General features: G+C 43.7%; 1 pseudogene; it reads right to left on the bottom strand.

The window, feature by feature from the left end:
• Nucleotides 1-942: 942 nt before the first annotated feature.
• On the bottom strand, nt 943-2948 carry LOC123077059 (uncharacterized; annotated as a pseudogene).
• Between the last annotated feature and the right edge of the window lie 16029 nt (nt 2949-18977).

The raw sequence follows: 18977 nt of genomic DNA, 5'->3' as shown, positions 1-18977 counted from the left end.
GGAGTTCGAGGCGGGAGATCAGAGGAAGATGGAAACAAGTCGGTGTGGTTGGCCTTGATGGATTGTTTGCTAATTTGACACAGAGGGACATATAGTGACATGAATTTGTTTCTGGTATCGCTAATTTTCTTTAAAGCTTAATACTAGAGAAGAGTGCTTCATATATCAAAAGTACATCCGCTTACATGTTTTGCGACAACCCATTATTATGCTTTCATTTTTGTTATCATGGTGAAGTTTTTATTTTATATCATTAGTCCAGTGACTTTGCAATGCATGTTATGATTCTACTAATCAGAGGAGTTACAATATGAATCTGCAAATTCATATTGCTCTTGCTAGTTGCTGTAGCCATTTAACTCCTTTATTTGTAATCTGATGGCAAACATGGTCACTAGGAGCTAAAACAAGGCAAGCCAAAGTTCAAAGGATTAGGACCTGTAAATATTTGTTTAACTCCGCCCTCGTAGTTGTACCCTGCAAAAGTACATTGGCAAGTATACATCGTAAGGTGGCTTCCCCGAATTATTGCCAGTTTGCCATCCAGGAGCTGATCCAACTCCTCCTCTGGACTCAGCCTGTGAGATACTGAATTTTCCTCATCCAAGCTTCATTCATCATAGCAGATTTTACAGAAACACTTATTTTGTAGGAAAGTTTGAACAACAAAAGGGCCGCCATCTTTAGTGAGGTACCCTGAACCTGAAGGAACCGATCAGGCCAAAAGATAGTTTACTCCATTGCGGCCTTCATCACGACGATCACTCTCATAGGTTCAGGTCTTGATCGTCGCGGTGTCTGGTAGAGAGTAGATACCAAAGCGTCCTGAACAAATGGTCCAATGTGGAAATCCCATGTGCTACTCATGAAAAAAAGGGTTCCCATGCTTTATTTTATGAATGGTAAATTTTCTTTTCCTCGAATTCAAATGGGCCCTGTGCTTTATGTTGGGCCGCTCAATGGAACATGCCCATTGCCCATTGGAGGACTTGGTGATGGTTTGCTGCGAGCTGCATAGCCACCAAATCGAAGTAGAACTGGGCTATCTATCATTGCAGGAATCAACGATTTTGGAAAGTAACCAACTGGTTTCGGGGAACCATTTAATCCATAATGTACTTACCAATCGCCAGATGATTTATCCTGCAACCATGGACAACAAATAGATGCATCGACTGATGTAAATAATGACAAGACACAACCCATTGTTCATGCAGAAAAACATATGGATTTCTGGATGTAGTAAGCCATGTGCCCATTGTTCATAAGCAGTTAGTTTCCTAACATAAATAAATGTCTAGTGATACCCCCCCCCCCTCCCACCCGTCTTTGGATGACCATTGTCACTTTTTATCAAACAAAATTCTGTTATAAGTGTAGTGTTACCATAGATATGCCCGAAACCATTTTTAGTTTTACTTATTATGAAGCATTTCCTAAGAAATATTGTTTAATACTAGTTGATTATCATTAATATGCACACTTCAATAAAACCACCATGAAAATATGGATTGGTGGTGTCATATGTTCCAGCCCAAGTCAATGTGAACTTGTTTGGCTCCAACAAGTTCAAACTAGAAAGCAAACCAAAATCAAAAGCAATAATGCAATCCCTCCTCCACTGCCCCCAATAAGTAACAACGTAAGGAGCTTGCAAAAAAATGTAGCATTTGGGAGTTAATATATACCTTGAATAACCTTAGTGTGATGTATTGTTTGGTGCCATTGATACTTGAAACTGGATTGATGACATCACCTGGAGCTATGTTGGATGATGTCTTTCGAAAGCCATTGCTTGTTAGGCGATCCGCTAGCCTGCCATTGTAACAAGAAAGCTCATTAACAAGTTCAGAATAGCACTCACATTTCAAACATGCACAGGTTTTTAAGGTACTAATAAATAAAGTTTTACCTACAATATGAACAAAATAAGACTGGGGTACACCCCTTTTCAAAAAAAATGAAACATAATAAAGTTATTGTTTTATGGTATATATATTAAGAAATAAAGTTATTGTTGATTTTAAAATGCAAGAGTATACCACATTGCACCACAAGACACTAAATTCATGTTGTGGAACAGTAAGATCTCATACCGAACTTCACGGTTGTACAAACTAAAAACTTTGAGATACGCCTGTCATTTTTTGAAGCACACAATGAGAAAACTTACACCCCATGCCACGTAGAAATGAGTAAGTGAATCCTTGTACAAGGCTGCAAAAATTATAGTAGTGTTAACAATGGTGTCAAACGTTCATTATTTAATACTACTAGTAGTTGTTAGCTCAACCTGCAACAATGGCTTATACATCTATTGGGTTACTAAACATGGTCAGCACGGGCATAATAAACCGTGGAATCCAGAAGAGAACATGAACAGTTTCTTTGGAAGGCCAGTGTGTGCATCATCACACACAATGAAAAACCAATAGTAAGTATTAAAATAATTTTGTATATATGTGCTACAAGCCTACAAACCATAACAAAATGTAACTCACGTGCCATCCAATTTGAATTCCATTGGCCGGATATTTTTTGGCCATTTCCTAAGCTGGTAATCCAGATGCCACCCTCCGTTATTTGGTCAGATTGTAAAGTAAAGCCATACACGTCTAGTGTAGCCTCTACACCATAATATGATGAGTCACCTAACAAAAAGAAAAACAGTATCAGTATAAGCAAATTCATCCAGGATGTAAGTGGTAAGCAAAAGGAATTAGTAGTCTTTCCATCCCGAATTCGTTCGCTCAAACGGATGTATCTAGCACTAAAATATGTCTAGATGCATTCATTTCAGCGACACCTAATTCCGGACGGAGAAAGTACGTGACAGATGTATTACTCACATAAGAGCTTGTGGCATTTCCGCTTGATGCGAGCTCTACACCTGGCTGGAGAAATTCTAGGTCACCATGAAAGGGCGGCCATACTTCTAGGGAACCCATAAAAGAAAAACATCCTCTGACAGGCCTTCAGAGGACGTCTCCCTGCGGCTGACCAAATTCATAACAGGTTCTCTTGCATCTGGCGGTCCAGAGTTCCTTCAAAAATTAAAATCTTCCTCTGGCAAGCCTTTAGAGGCCGTCTCCCCGCGGCTGACCAAATTGGTAAGCGAAACGGGCCGGGCTCGAAGTTTTGTGCTCTCTGTGGTGCCTTGGAGGACACGAATCATATCTTTTTTCATTGCGTGCTTGCTAAGCTGGTCTGGAGTTGTGTCCAATCCTGGCTCTAGGTTACTTGGAACCCCTCCTTCTTTCCTGAGCTGAGAAACCTTGCCAAGTCGTTGGTTGGGGTGACTAAGAGGGTTTTCTGGGTTGGCCTAGGTGCGATTTGTTGGTCGCTGTGGACGATTAGGAACAAATTTACGATCGAACATGTTTTTCCTACTAAGGCTGCTGACTCTCTTTTCAAATCATGTATCTTCTTGCAGCAGTGGAGATCATTGACTAAGGAAGACGACCGGGGAGTGCTGGACTTGCTCGTCTCTAAAATTCGGGCCTCGGCGTCATCTCTCTCTGGGCAGGGTCCTGAAGTCTGATCTAGCCTGTCGGTGGTTCTTCGTCTTCGATGTTGGCTTCGTCTTTTCTTCTGTTCGGCCTGCGTGCCGTGTCTGGCAGGTTGCCATGTATCCCTCATACTTTCGTGCTCCTGGTTCCTGGTTCTGATAGCGTGAACTATTGATGGCTTCGTCCCCATGTTGGTGTTTGGGCTTGTGACTCTGCCATGTGGCTTTATTTATAAAGTCGGGCTATGGCCTTTTCTTTAAAAAACAAAAACATCCTCCCAGGATTGCATTGGCGAGTAGCACAACTAACAACACAACTTGGTGATCGAGTACGTCTCTTCATTTCGAGGTGCTGGTGTGGTCTGCCTTCTGCAATTCTGCCATGGACTCGTCTCTTTAAATAATGCGGAGAACCTTGTCGCCTATCGGAAAAGTGGAGATTAGTGAGGGCATTAAAAACTTTAGTCATGTAAAAAGATTATAGAGCCAAGGTATTAATTAATCGACTATACAGGACAATTTCCAGCTTAAGAAACAAATAGTGTGGAGCATTGAAAACTTGATCATACGGTAGGATTATGGAGAGCAAATTAAAGGAAAAACCTAGATGTAAGAAACATATATGGTAGGACTACCGAGAGGATAAAAGAATTCTTCAAGAGACTGGCATTGAAGGACGAAGTTAATGGTATGTATTTAAAATTTGATCATATGCAAATAAGGTAATGGATTATTTTCCTTTAAGAGTAATCACTTCTCCAAAACAAATCTTTACTCCTAATGGAGCAGTTGGTAGTCTGCGCCGGTCAATTTTCGTCCCACCACTTTCTTCCGGGTTTTTTTCGTAGGTTAACCGCCGTAGATTTTTTTCGTCGCCTCCCCCACTTCATCCGTTTATTTTCACTTTACCCTCTCACACAACGAAAAAAACTGAACGGATCAGAACTTTCCATACTGACGCAAATTATTTAGTAATGTCTTTATGTAAAAGAATCAATCACAATCAATCTCTAAAGATCAAATCTAAATTAATTAATCTTCATAATGTTTGTTTCCTTCCGAATCACGTCCATAACTTTCCTTCCTTGTTTGGGCAGAAACGGTTTGGTAGCAGAGATTAGGAAGCTTCCTATGCGTGTAGTAATAGGAAGTATTCTTTTTCTTGATGATTCGTTTCCATGCATGATGATAGTAAATTAGGCCAACATTCACCACTATTTATCAACGTCATTAATCATATCCATTCCTACCAGTTTTAAGGGAATCTACTCGCTATGTTTTTTTAAGGGGATCCGCTCGCTAAGTCGTCGTCGCACGTTATTTTCACAAACAATTCCCCTAAAAAAACACAGCGTCCTACCTCGACTTCCCTACCTGGGCGCCGCCGCCGCCGCCCACCGATCTCGCCGCCTCCCGGCGATCCCCTCCTTCCTCCCGCAGCTCGAACGACCCACTTTTTTGGCCACAAGCACCGCCTGCCTCTTCGCCCATGCATCACCCCTCCTCTACACCATAGCCACGAGCACCATCCGAGGAGGAGCCGCGACGCCTCCATAGATGCGGCGGAGACACCATATCCAATGGAGATGGCGGTGTAAATCTTCTACTCTGCTCCTTCCCCTGGTTACCGGCCTGCTCCACGCCCCCTCTGCGTTGTGTGGATCTGCTCATGTGCAGCAGTAAACTTTATTTAGGTAGAACTATTCTTCTAGGCCTTTTTTGTTACTTACAAATTGACTTTTTGAGCCAATGCTTACGGCATGAAGTATTACCTAGAGTTCCTTAATCAATCTGCTTGTCCATCGTTTCATTTGGTTCAATTACTATCAGCAAGAACGCATTGTGAAACCGTTAGCTTATGAATGTGTGCTCTTCCTGCAATAATAACATTTGCAATGTAAGGATCGAGGCACACCCATGCATCAGGATGATGTGCACCACGTGGGAAGTAATATTAATATGGCCTAAGTGGATAATGAAATATCCAAAGATACACTTGACTGGATCAATTTTTTTCTCTGGAATTGTTCCTCATGATGCGCAGATGTAGATGCTATATTTTTAAAATTTCAAATCATCTATGCATGCCAATGTGATTCTTATCCTTTTCATTAGACAGTGTGTTCCCATCAATCCATCCATGCACCGAACCGATTTTTTTTACTCTATTCAGGTTGCAATTACAAACAAGTAGCATATGTATGCACTGAACTACTTGCATAAGACAGTGAAATACTTCTTACTCGCGTGAGTGGAATTTTGGAATAGAGAAAGAACATACAACAGAGATCACGTAATTAATTGATTACATAAACTGAGATCACGTAAAACAAGTTTGATAGGTCCGTTGCATCGCACGGGCATTTTTGCTATATGTACTAACAGGTTCTATTTATTTCCTTTGATCGGTCAATACTCCTATGTCCTATGTAGGTAAGAAGGAAAGAAAACCTAATGGTACAGCCGGCAGAACAGTCAACGGCGAGCTTCATCGCCGCGTACGCGTCGTAGTACCTGGCCATCACTGGCTGGGGCATCGAGGACTTAACGCTGGTGAAGAAGGCGTGGGTATTGGTAGAGCTCCAAGAAGCTGCCCTTCGTCCTGCCCGCCGTCTTCACCATCGGTCCCCGGGTGACCACCCTGGAACTCGGCGACGCTACCAAGGCGACACGGTCCGGGTTGGTTCGGTCCCTCATCGAGCCACCATTTGGACCGGCCAACCACCACCGGCATCAACGTGCTGGGGTAGCGGTGAGGTGGGCTGCATGTGCGGGTGCTGTGGCGAGGTGGTGGACATGCGGGAGCGCCAGCGATGAGGTCGGTGATGTGCCGCGGCAAGTGCGCGGCTGTTAGCCATGACCCTTCCGTAGCAGTTTTTTTCATGAGCCCATGTTTTTTTGTGTTCGGGCCTTGCTATAATTAGCGGATTAACCATGAAAAAAACATGACATTCAGTTTATTGTCAAATGGTGCCGTGATTTTCGGATCAAGCCATGTTTCTCTTGTACTTCCTATTTCCTGTTCGACTGAATAGAAGCGCAGAAAGTGAACACACCAACACAACTGAAAGCAGTCATATTCAGCTATAGAGGTATACATTTATACAAGATATACACAGGCAGGTGCGGCCAGTAACCCAACTAACTCCTGAGCTGACCTTGCTAATCCTTTACTCTCGATAAAGATGCAGACGATAAGGAAAGGTTGTTACGGAGAGAGCAATGGGAGACAGAGAATCACGTGGCGGCAGGTGGACCTGAACATATGCTTCAACAAAGAAAACGGCAACATAGGATCATGGTGCGTGATTATAGGCAGAGGCTATTAAATCTCACGCGGAAATCACGGCTGAGCGATTCTCGCACGATCCGAAGTTCACACCCAATCAACCGTTTTCCCCAGTTGATGGCCTGCATGTGTATTGTGCTAAAACGAGGAATATATCACACTATCCATTAGTTCAGTCAAGCTCACCACAAGTCCACACATTATTGCCAATTGAGTAAGTCTTATTGGCGGGGAGAATAGGCTATGTGTGTGTGTGTTAGAGAGAGAGAGAGAGAGAGAGAGAGAGAGAGTGAGTGAGGAAGAGGGAGGGGGAGAGTGTGTGTGTGTGAGGATTTGATGGTAAAAAAGGTTGCCAATGTCGTAATATTGAACTCTTAGAGTTAATGTGGCCCCGTTGCAACGCACGGGCGTTCGTTCTTCTAGTGCTCATAACATTGCACGGTACTCCCTCCATTTACTTATACAAGGCCACTATGAAATATACATTTTGCATCTATACAAGGCCACTAACAGTAATCGTGGCAAAATTAATGATGTTTTCTCATACTAACGACTTGTTTAATACTTGCATGCATGCACTCATCATGACACTTAGCTACTTCCTCCACTCAGTTTTCTTGCATGCATGCGGTGTACTCCCTCCGTTCCTAAATGTAAGTCTTTGTAGAGATTCCATTATAAACCGCATACGGATGTATATAGATGCATTTTAAGTTTAGATCCATTCATTTTGCTCCGTATGTAGTCCACCTAGTGAAATCTCTACAAAGACTTATATTTAGGAACAGAGGGAGTATTAATGATTCCAGTAAACGAAAAAAAAGTTGGATTGCAAAATATGTATTACATTTTACCTTGGTACCTGTAGTTTGAGTTTATGGTCTTGTATATAAACTAGGGAAAGAGCCCGTGTGTTGCAACGGGAGAAAACAATACGATACACCCTAACCAAATAATCATGATTCAAGGCCCCAACATGGCATCTTCCATGCAATGTTTTGTCGAGGCATGCATGTGTGGTTATTGCTGGTTTCCTTTGTCTTCAATCTGATTTTGATAAGATGTTCATTTCGGATCGGCATCAGTATGGAAAAAAGACCGATTGTGCGCTACTGATTAAAATTACACCATAAAATAGAATTTTAAAAATGTTAAATAAGTATAATAAAATCATATTCAAATTGTACACATCGCTATTGATTAAAAGTACACCTTAAATAGACCGATTGTGCGCTACTAATTAAAACTACATCATAATCAATTTTTCCACATTTTTCTAATCAACATTCATATATAATAATTTAAATTGGAGTAACGGTTTACAAGATATGATCTTTTATAAGCATTTGTCCCGTGCGTTGCAACGGGAGAAAAACAATATATGTAAGCGGGTCAATATGCCACCATCTACTTCGGCGTCTGCCTATTACAACACCATTGCACGCCCCATCCTCTCCGAGTCTAGTAAATGTTTGGCCTATTTCCTATTATTTGTAGTCGAAATAGTTCATAACAAATATCAACCACTTTCGATAATAATTGTGGCTATGGTGGTTTCTCTATTCCACCTTCGGGTATCTTTGATCCAAAATCTTTTCACTGAAAATTCAGAGGGTTGATTCCATATGATATTTTTTCTAGGTGCTTTTATTGTATGAGTGAATTAATCCTATTGATTTTTTTTTGACAAATTCTTTTGCACTACATTCGTTAGGTACTTTCATTCCACACTAATTAACCTCTTGGAACGATACTTCATTTTATTAAAGTGCATTCTAAATAAAATAGCTCGCTCGCAAATTTAATCCAAAATCAAATGAGCAAATGCCACATCTGAACCCAAGGAATAAAATTCTAATCTGTTGTTCACATATTGTAAGAAGATCATGTGTTGGCACTGAATGGAAGTAAATTTTGCAGTACATGCAAGGCATTTGTTTGTTTGTGCATTTGGGAAAGCGAGTCACATCACGGGGCAACGATGGGTGATGGATGCTAACGAGAAAATAAATCAATAGGAAGAAAAATTAATGGCAAACAATTCTTAATAGAAAAGTGTCTGTGAAATAATTCAAACTTGTGTGTTGGTCTACATCTGTTAAATAGAATTGAACAACAACAAAACTAAACTATGTATATATGTTGTGTCTTCCTAAGCATACATGCACCTGAAATTGTAGTGAACATATTTGGTTCATAAATGTAGGTTCAGAAGAAGACAAAAGGTATACGCACTTCCTATATTCCAAGCAGATAAGGCACAAAGTTCCTTAGGATAGCTTATCTTGTCTCACAATTGATACGGTGACAAGCATTCAGTCATCTCATGCCCATCCAAACTAATATTCTTTTGATATGTGCATGATGATTGTCTCATGTGAAATTACATTAAGCTTATCTAGAGACCATAATAACTTGTGAACAGTAAATGATCCATAAACAAATACATGCATGCAGTGTTTAGAATTGTATGATAGACAGACTGACACACACATCTTTGTATAATTGTTCTCTGCATGCATACATATTGTTCTGAGTGTTGATGCTCCAGTAGAAATTCATGCTGATGGTCATGAACAAATCCCACGTAGCTGCAGAAATTGTCATGTAAAATTCAGAAAGGGACTACTCTTCGACAGCGGCCGTGCGTCAAGACGTCGCCGTGGCCGGCGGAACCAGCTCCTCGGCGATGGCGGTCGTACAGTGCATGAGTGTGTACTTACTGTGCATACGTGAGTTTGTTAGCTGCGTATGAAATCCATGTACGCATACACGTACTGTGCATACTCTGCCTTGTTCCTCTCATCTTCTCTCTCTCTCTCCTCTACAGAGAGCTTGAACCTGCCGGCGCCGCTGGCCCTCGCAAGCTCCTCTTCGTCCTCCTACATCGACTTAAGTCGCCATGGACGGCCGCCGCGTCCTCCTCCACGCCTCCCTACTGTCCCTCCTCACGCCCGGGCAGCGTGCCCCGCCCACACCCATCATGTTGCTCGATGCCTCGCTGAACCACCCTGCCCGTGCGCCGCATGCACGCCCCTATAGCAGGTCGCCTCACACACAATCGCACGCGTCCTCCAGCGGGCCTCCCGTCTTGCCTGCAGCCGGCGGACCATGGTGCCTCTGCCGTCCGCTGGCTCTCCGCCCCGCCTACAACTCCGACGCCTCTGTTGCCCCCTTTCCTCCACTTCCTCGTCTCCTTTCTGTCGCCCCCCTCCTCCTTCCCTCGTGCGCCGCAACAGGAGGGGAGCGCCGCGCCCCATCTCCTCTTCATTGAGCCGCCTCCTGGCCCGAGCAGAGAGCTCGCACTGCGCCCCACCGAAGGCCGGCCTTGACCCGGTGCGCCCAAACCAATCCACGCAGCAGGCGGCCACCGAGGAGCCCGAGCTCCTCCCATGGACCCCAGCTGCAGCTCGCTATGAGCGCCGCCCCTCCCCCTCCTCTGTTTTTCCTCTAATGGAGCTGCTATTTTTTTGGATCGTAATCCAATGAAGCTTGGGAGGAAGCCCATCACCATATCGGCCCAGTATGGCTGGCGTACGAAGTAGGATGGACGATGTAGCACAAAGTAGCGATTCAAGTCGTTTTCTATACCGATGGCAATATTAGTACCACCTTGCTTATATGTTTTAAATTTAAACGAAAAGCGTAAATTCATGAGAAGAAGCGTATTGTGACGGTGAACCCGAAAACCCAATCCGTGCTTTATTATTATTAGGGAGAGAAATAGAGGGAGTACCCGAAATCAATCCTAATTCAAGAAGGCACAACGGCGTAAATATACTATACTTACTTTTCAAAGCAGTCGTAGTATTTATACTAGCGTATGTCAAGGGGTTGACATTCCAGCTCAGCCCAAGAAGCGATGGGCTGGCGGAGGTGGCCTAGTGGTGAATGACACGGAGCCGGAGTTGGCGGGCTGGGCTGAATCTTGCCAGATGTTGGACAGAGTGGTGTTACGGGCTTTGTAAGAGGTCCATAGATTTCCAAATCTGAAAAGGCGGTAAGAGCACCAGGGCCGGACGGGTTCACGGGGCGTTTCTATTCCACGTGTTGGCATATCATTCGGGAGGACTTCATGGCAGCTATGGCATGCTTCTATAATGGAGATGTGAGAGGTATGGCAACGATCAGTAAATCTCTTGTTGCCCTCCTGCCTAAGAAGGATGGGGCGTTGGATGTGGGAGACTTTCGGCCAATAAATCTTGTTCTTGGGGTTGTTAAGATTTTTGAGAAGGTACTTGCCTCTAGGCTTGTGGTGGAGCTGCCGAATCTGGTTGGAAATCATCAAAGTGCATTTGTTAAAGGGAGATCGTTACATGACAACTTCATGTTGGTTCAGAGCATGGCTCGTCGTTTGCATGCTCTGAAGAATCCCGCTGTCCTCTTGAAGCTTGACATTTCTAAAGTGTTTGACTCGGTACAATGGGCGTTACTCTTGGAAGTTTTGGAGCAGTTTGGTTTTGGTCCAAGATGGCGGTCATGGGTGTGTGATATTCTAGCTACTTCCACCACAAGGATAATGTTGAATGGAGACCCGGGAGGCACAATTTACAACTACAAGAGACTGCGACAGGGAGATCCCATTTCCCCGATGCTCTTTATCTTCACCATGGAACCACTACAAAGGCTGTTTGAATGGGCCGCCAACAGAGGTTTTTTGCGGCCATTGGCGACAGCAGGCATGAAGAAAAGGCTCTCATTTTTCGCGGATGATGTAGTCTTGTTTAACAAGCCAGAGCCAATGGATCTTGCTATCTGCAAAAGCATCTTTGATCTTTTTGGTGAGGCATCGGGATTGCACATAAACATGAGGAAATCAGTTGCGCTACCAATACGATGTTCAGAACAATGCATCACTATGGCAAGTGAGGAGCTTGGTTGCCCGATGGGATCGTTCCCGGTGCGCTATCTTGGGCTGCCTCTGTCCATAAGAAAGCAATCAGCGACACAGTTACAGTATCTGGTGGATCAGATGGCGAATCAACTGCCGAAATGGAAGGCTTCTCTTATGCCCTAGAGTGGTAGGATTACATTGGTGCATTCTGTCCTATGCGCGATGCCCGTACATGCGATGATGGCGTTGGATCTTCCTACCAAAATGGTCAAAGTCATGATAAGGTGTGTCAAGGGTTCTTGTGGTGTCGGAAAGCGGAAGCAAATGGTGGCAATTGTGCGGTTGCATGGGACGCTGTGTGTGCCCCCAAATGGGTAGAAGGCCTAGGGCTGCCTAACCTGAGGTGGATGAATTTGGCAATGCAAGCCAGATGGCCGTGGCTACAAGGGACCGACACCAGTAGACCATGGAGTGAGTTTTAGATCAAAGTGCCAGATGACTCGATGAGAATCTTGCAAGAGGCAACAAGGTGCACGCCACACAATGGATTGGACACGCTCCTTTGGGAAGAAAGATGGCTAGAAGGAAGGAGGATACAGGAAATTGCACCGGCCATTTACGACATGGTTCCGAGCCGTGTTAGGCGGACGAGCCGACTCGGTCAGGTGGTGGCCAACGGTGCATGGGAGGATTGCATCAACCCCGATCTTGGCACAAAGACGCTACAACAGTACTTGGAGCTTTGGCAGAGAGTGCAGGCCCGGGAGCCGACAGAGAATGGCCCGGACATATTGGCTTGGTCATGGGAGGCAAATGGAGACTTCTCAGTGCGATCGGCATATGTGCCAAGTTTTGGGGCCGGGAGGTGATACCCACTGCGAAGTTAACTTGGAAATCAAGCGCTCCATCACAATGCAAATTCTTCACGTGGCTTGCATGATGTAACAGATGTTGGACGTCAGACCGGCTTGCTAGGAGAGGGTTGCCGCATCAAGACAAGTGTCCGCTTTGTGACCAGCAGGAGGAAACAATAGACCATGTGCTACTAACATGCGTCTTTGCCAGGACAATCCGGGCGGCGGTTTGTACTGCGTTGGGGAAACCAGAGTGGACACCAACCTCGCAGGATGCTTTACAACCTTGGCTGTGTACGAAGCAAGGGCTAACTACCATGGCCAGAAAAGACCTGCATGCTTTCCTGCTACTGACATTGTGGGAGTTGTGGGCAGTGGTGTTTGACGGTGTCTTGCCATCGACTGGCCGGCTAATGCGGAAAATTGAGGCGGAAGGAAGGATTTGGGCGCGTTCTGGACTTATAAAAGGAAACACCGAATTCGTGCTTGCCGGTTTAGTGAGGTGGATTAGTGGGGACGAGTAGTCTAATGTGTAGTAGGTGGGGTGGTGTTGTACATATGGGTGTGAGAAATCCCCACACTTGTAATTGACTGGTTGAGGCTTTTTATGCCTTTTCTTCTTTAATATATGATATGCACACTCGTGCATATTTGAGAAAAAAAGGAAAGAGAAGATTTGGGAGGTAGGGAAAGCTGATTGAAGAAGGCATTGTCGATACATTCAAGAGTTGGATACGATCAATTATTAGACCAAGTGTAACGTCTATCTCTTAGTGGCAGTTCGAGCAAGGCTATGTCATCTATTGTTTCATTAAATTAATTGGCCGCGGATCGGTGGAAGGTGTCCTTGTTTTTCTTGTGAGCAAAGCCTATGGGATTAGTCGCCAACTAGTAACCAGGGTGTGGATGTGGATTGACCGGGGGCGAGCTCGACTAGGAAACTTTGTTTTTGTGCTCATGTTGACGGGGCATACACATTGGTGATCATAATTTTGTGCGATGTTGCGTGGCAGGGCAGGGTAACTGAGGAGGAGAATTGGTGGTTTTGGTACGAGTCTAGCTTCAATGGGTCCAAGTTTACCCGCAAAAAAAAGGTCCAAGTTAATCACAAACAGAAATTCCCCCTACAGAGCCAGTGGTGGACAGGTGAATGATCTGATCTAGGAATGAGGAAAAAAGGTTCGAAATTTTGATGTATAAATTTAATCATACTAACAAGAGAGGGAGCCATCGTATTTCCACGCTTGAACAAGTTACGGCACCAGTTTTATGTATTTTACAAATTCAGATACAGGTGTTGGCATGCAACAGGTCATCCTCGGGGTACGTTAATAGGCCGACCAGGTCAAGGCTCCTGACAAGTCTCGTCCGGGGCTCCTCACGTTGTACTTCTCATACACTTTCTCGCGGTTCTCATTTCACCAATTTTCAGCCTGATGCTTCCCAAAGCACCTTCAGCTGCAAACAAGAAATGTTTCAAAGAGGCAAGATGCCAATGTAAATAGTAAGATTTTGCAAGGAAATGTGGGCATGTCAGAAATCTTACTGGGCAGAAGCATAGGGCAGAATGTATAACACAACTCTAAGCTACACATTGAAGCAAAAGTAATAATTAGCCTGCTGAACAAGATAACCGGTTGTTCTAATTTTCTGATAGTGTTAAATGTGGAAAACAATTGTGCTCTAGAACATGATAACAAACTACAAGTTGGTCCCATTTTTTTTTTTTTGAAAAGGAGCGTTTTATTACTTAAAAGATTTAAGCATTACACCTGGCATCTGCATAACTAAGATGCACACAGCCAAATAAGGTCCTCTCACACAAAAGGAAAAAAAATGCAAAATACAAAAAGAGTCTGTATAACGCCTAAAGCGGAGGGGGGTCAATCCTAAGATCATGCTACCATCCATGTTGGGTAAAGTATCCCTCGCCGTAGCCTTCAATCATGTACACATCTTCGTAAATAGGTCTCGATTTTCGACGCGTTGTAGAGAGGACCATAAACGAAGAGTCCCAGTACATCTGTAGATAACCTGCATCAGAGAAGTACTTCTATCGTTAAAAACATCATTTCTACATAGCCAAAGCGACCAAATAACATCAAGCGCTCCCACCCTGAGAAGAGTTCTAAACCTGTGGTCAATCTCATGTAACCAGTTGCCAAATATATTAGCAACACTATAAGGAGGATACAAGCCAGAAGCTATTTGGATGACTGACCATATAGAACAAGCCAATTTGCATTGAAAGAATAAATGTTTTATTGTCTCATCATGGTGACAAAAGACATATTGCGGACTTCCATGCCAATTCCTCTTAATAATATTATCTTTAGTAAGAATGACTCCGCGACGAAGATACCATGCAAAGATTTTATTCTTAAGAGGTATCTTCATCTTCCAGATCTTCTTCTTATTATAAACTGGCACATCAGGCCGGATTAACGCTCTATACATAGACTCCATTGAGAATTGTCCATTCCCGTGAAGGTTTCATCGGAATACATCAGACCCATGTGACAATTGCACCGTGGACAACTACTATAACTTGTGGCCAATACCATATGCTATAGGTTGTCTGAACGGTAAGATCATGTCCACTGACTAATCAAGCAACTAGCATTGCAACCATCAATGTTTCATGAGTTGTTTGTATGTGAAAAAAGAAAAGCAAATTTGGTAGAAGAAAGCAAACAAGATAAGAAATAATTTAAATACCTGAAGCAAACTATCTTCAGATCCCGAGTCCCGTCACAGACGGTCGTAAGAGTTATGTAAACACCTGGTTCATACTGCTCGGTCCACTCAACTTGTACTTGGTTCCTAGAAATTGATATTGTTCCTCGAGGTTTGTAGCCGTTCTTAGCATTTTGAAGGGACCTAGCATCTGTGCTGACATTATCATTAGCTCTGCTACTTGCAGACAGCATCTCATCACTATTGATGTGGGCTCTTCGATGAGGATGATCCGATCTGTGAGGACTAGTAATTCTAAGGCTGTGGGTGCTGCCATTCACTATTTTCACTAATACTGCCTAGTAATTTGTTTTGATTTGAGATTCCTCCACTTTCGGACTAGGTGCATTGAGCAACTCATTCCTTGCTTGGTGAATTTTTACATTCATGCTAGAGTAAGTAGCAACATGTGCCTCAATACCGTTCTGGAGCATGTACATGTTTTGCTTCATTGAAACCATAAGCTCCATGTTCTGGTGGTAATCTCTCAGCCATGTCCTTCAGCTACATAAATCGAAGGAAGCACTCAATAATGCATATTTAACAATTATTTCTGGTGAAAAGAGGTACCCTGTTCTGTTTGAAAGAAAGAGAGATGATAGATCTGAGATGTAGAAACAGCAGGAAGCTCACATTTGGATGAGGGTGCTTACCTCCTTTCTTTTGTGTTTATGTCCACAAATGCAGTTTTTCAAAAGGAAAGGAATTTGATCACTTTATTTTCTTGCATGAACTATCACAAGGCATTTTGAGGATGCATTCACCTAAAAAGTACATCCAATACTCTGGCAGAGCAGGTCGTGAGGACCCTGTCTCCTTGCCAGGTTATCAGTCGTCAAGCACTTCCCTCCCAAGAGGATCCAAGCAAACACCTTGTCTCTTGGGGCTGACTTCGCACTCCAGATAAGGGACTTGTCATTGGTTGGAATTGCATCATGTAAGAAGACACCGCCGAGTACTCTCCCGAGGTCATCCACTTCCACCTGATGCGGTACGGCAGGCCCTCTGTGAAGTTGATGCTCTTTGTCACCTCCCACATCTCGCAGAGCTCGTACGGTAGCACCGGAGGTGGGTTGGCCTTGGCGTAACACAACCACTTGGTCGCTGGTGATCGCATCCCTAATGGAAAGACGATGATAGGTGGGAACCCGATGAACGAGTTCACGCCCGAGGGTGTCCCGATCTTCACGTCATAGGATCGAATCGAAAGGGATAACTAGCTGCAAGCAGCAGGGATAACTAACTTTATACCTGCCAAGGTTGGATGCAACCCGTACGCTGGGGATGGCTGACCGAAGCTACAAGAACTCCAACCCGCTGTCCAAACAATCACAGAACCACAAACCGGGACTAACACACACAAAACGGCTGGAACTGTAGAGCACGAATTAGGGGGAACCATAGGCTCCTTCTCGCGAATCCGGATGAATTCACAAGAGCAAAGGTAGTAAGGATCTCTCTAGCAGTCTTGCTGCATAAGCTTGTAGCTGAATGGTTTGACAAAAGGTTTTCTAAGAGGATGGGGGAGATGGGGTTTTATAGCGGGAACAACCCTCCTTAGCTAGGTGTGAAAATGGTTTCAAAAGTAAGCAGGTTTTCATGGCTTTCTTGGGAGAATAAGCAGTCAACTTTGGGAGTTGTTGGAGAGCTCCTCGAAAATTCGTGAAGCCCTGACAGCCTGGACACCTTCCACGAGAATGACTAGTACTTTTGACTCACAACTCCAAATTATGTGAGGTTTTTTGCATTGGAAAGATAATTTGATGTATCTTCTGTTGACATATACCTATGGCCCCGTCTCTGCACCACATGGGTGCGGCAGAACAAAACATCAGAGGTAAAAACTGACGGCATCAACTTCACTTGAAACTTGTTTTCTCCAAACTTGTTCCTCCAATCGATTGCTTCAAGAGCTCATAGGTTGTTGGATTTATTCCATGTGATACCTAAGTTCAACCAACAACAATGGGAATGAAAGCATAGTTGTGTCATCAAGGTTACTAGGTAAACTTAAGTTAGCATTCACCTGGTCATGTGCTTGCTTGATTCGGCTTAGCAATTCCTTCCAACTAAATTGTAGACTTTTCTGAAATGTCATGTATGATATTCCCATGTGCTCATCAGACGACGACCATTGTAGTGACCGAAAAGGTTTGGCCACCTGTCCGCCGGCCGACATCCCTGAGCCCAGTGGAATGTCCAAAAGTTTGCTTTGTGCCCATCTCCAGTTGTGATCTCCATGGCAGTCTGAAAGACGCATTTCGCCGTCGGTCACTGGCCATGATCAGTTCATGCCAGGGGAGAGCGTCATCAGCCCATTTGCTCCACTGCCGTCTATCCTTTAGTGCACCGCCTTGCAATTGAACGTCATGGATTCCGAGGCTACCAAGTTCCAGGGGCCGACAAACCTCCTTCCAATGAACCAGGCATCTTCTCGCCGATGTCGTCCCGTCTGCTGCCCAGAGGAATGAAGGAAATATGCCCTAGAGGCAATAATGAAGTTTTTATTTTATATTTCCTTATATCATGATACGTGTTTATTATTCATGCTAGAATTGTATTAACCGGAAACTTGATACGTGTGTGGATACATAGACAAAACACTGTGTCCCTAGTAAGGCTCTACTAGACTAGCTCATTAACCAACAATGGTTAAGTTTCCAAATCATAGACATGTGTTGTCATTTGATGAACGGGATCACATCATTAGGAGAATGATATGATGGACAAGACCCATCCATTAGCATACCATATTGATCGTTCAGTTTTATTGATATTGCTTTCTTCATGTCAAATACATATTCCTTCGATTATGAGATTATGCAACTCCCGGATACCGTAGGAATGCCTTGTGTGCTATCAAACGTCACAACATAATTGGGTGATTATAAAGATGCTCTACAGGTATCTCCGAAGGTGTTTGTTGGGTTGGCATAGATCGAGGTTAGGATTTGTCACTCCAAATATCGGAGAGGTATCTATGGGTCCTTGAAGGAAATATGCCCTAGAGGCAATAATAAAGTTATTATTTATTTCCTCATATCATGATAAATGTTTATTATTCATGCTAGAATTGTATTAACCGGAAACATGATACATGTGTGAATACATAGACAAACATATAGTCACTAGTATGCCTCTACTTGACTAGCTCATTAATCAAAGATGGTCATGTTTCCTGACCATAGGCATGTGTTGTCATTTGATTAATGGGATCACATCATTAGGAGAATAATGTGATTGACATGACCCATTCCGTTAACTTAGCACTTGATCGTTTAGTATACTGCTATTGCTTTCTTCATGACTTATACAAAGTTCCTACAACTATGAGATTGTGCAACTCCCGTTTACCGGAAGAACACTTTGTGTGCTACCAAATGTCACAACGTAACTGGGTGATTATAAAGGTGCTCTACAGGTGTTTCCGAAGGTACATGTTGGGTTGGCATAATTCAAGATTAGGATTTGTCACTCCGATTGTCGGAGAGCTATCTCTGGGCCCTCTCGGTAATACTTATCACCTAAGCCTTGCAAGCATGTGACTAATGAGTTAGTTATGAGATGATGTATTACGGAACGAGTAAAGAGACTTGCCGGTAACGAGATTGAACTAGGTATTGGATACCGACGATCAAATCTCGGGCAAGTAACATACCGATGACAAAGGGAACAACGTATGTTGTTATGCGGTTTGACCGATAAAGATCTTCGTAGAATATGTAGGAACCAATATGGGCATCCAGGTCCCGCTAT

The sequence above is a fragment of the Triticum aestivum genome, chromosome 1B (assembly GCF_018294505.1).
Source record: "Triticum aestivum cultivar Chinese Spring chromosome 1B, IWGSC CS RefSeq v2.1, whole genome shotgun sequence".
NCBI lineage: Eukaryota > Viridiplantae > Streptophyta > Magnoliopsida > Poales > Poaceae > Triticum > Triticum aestivum.
This window is presented reverse-complemented; position numbering and strand designations above follow the sequence as displayed.